Raw genomic sequence first — 774 nt, 5'->3', positions numbered from 1 at the left:
GAGGAGGAAATGGCAACCCAGTCCAGTATTCTTGCCTGGAGAATCCCATGGACGGAGGAGTCTGCTAGGTTACAGTCAAGGGGGTTGCAAAGAGTCGGAAACGACTGAGCGACTTTACTTTCACTTCACTTTTGGTATCTGTAGCTAGCTGTTGTGAAGACAGGATGAAAGATCTTAAGAAAGAAAAATAAGTCGCATGGACTATGTGTGACTCCTTAACACTTCCTGGATCTCACCATTGCCTCAGAACAGAAATGTGATCCCACAATATCATCTCTCAAAGCTTGGTACTCAAGGATCAGATTCCATGGGGAAACAAAACACAACAGTCATAGGATACATTTTATGGTGTCATCTGGAACGCTTGCTTACACTGTCCTTAAAAACAACACTTTTTTTGATTGACCACTTGCTGCTTATTTCCATTATGATGCTTTGTAAAATTTAAATTAATCCATCTCTTTCTCTCCAGGTTTCTTCACTGCCCAAGTCAACATTGTGGAGTGCAAGGCCACACCTTTGGGATCTTACACACCTGGTTGATGGTCCCAACTCTGACCCATTTAAGACTGTGATTTTAGGCATGAGCCAGGGCTTCTCAGGTGACACTAGTGGTAAAGAACCCGCTTGCCCACGCAGAAGAGGCATGAGACCTCGGCTCAATCCCTGAATTGGGAAGGTCCCCTGGAGGAGGGGATGGCAACCTACTCCAGTATTCTTGCCTGGAGAATCCCATGGACAGAGGGCCTGGTGGGCTACAGTCCACGGTGTCCA

Source organism: Bison bison, unplaced genomic scaffold (genome assembly GCF_000754665.1).
Source record: "Bison bison bison isolate TAMUID 2011002044 unplaced genomic scaffold, Bison_UMD1.0 scf7180017864035, whole genome shotgun sequence".
NCBI lineage: Eukaryota > Metazoa > Chordata > Mammalia > Artiodactyla > Bovidae > Bison > Bison bison.
Note: the sequence above shows the minus strand (reverse complement) of the source record.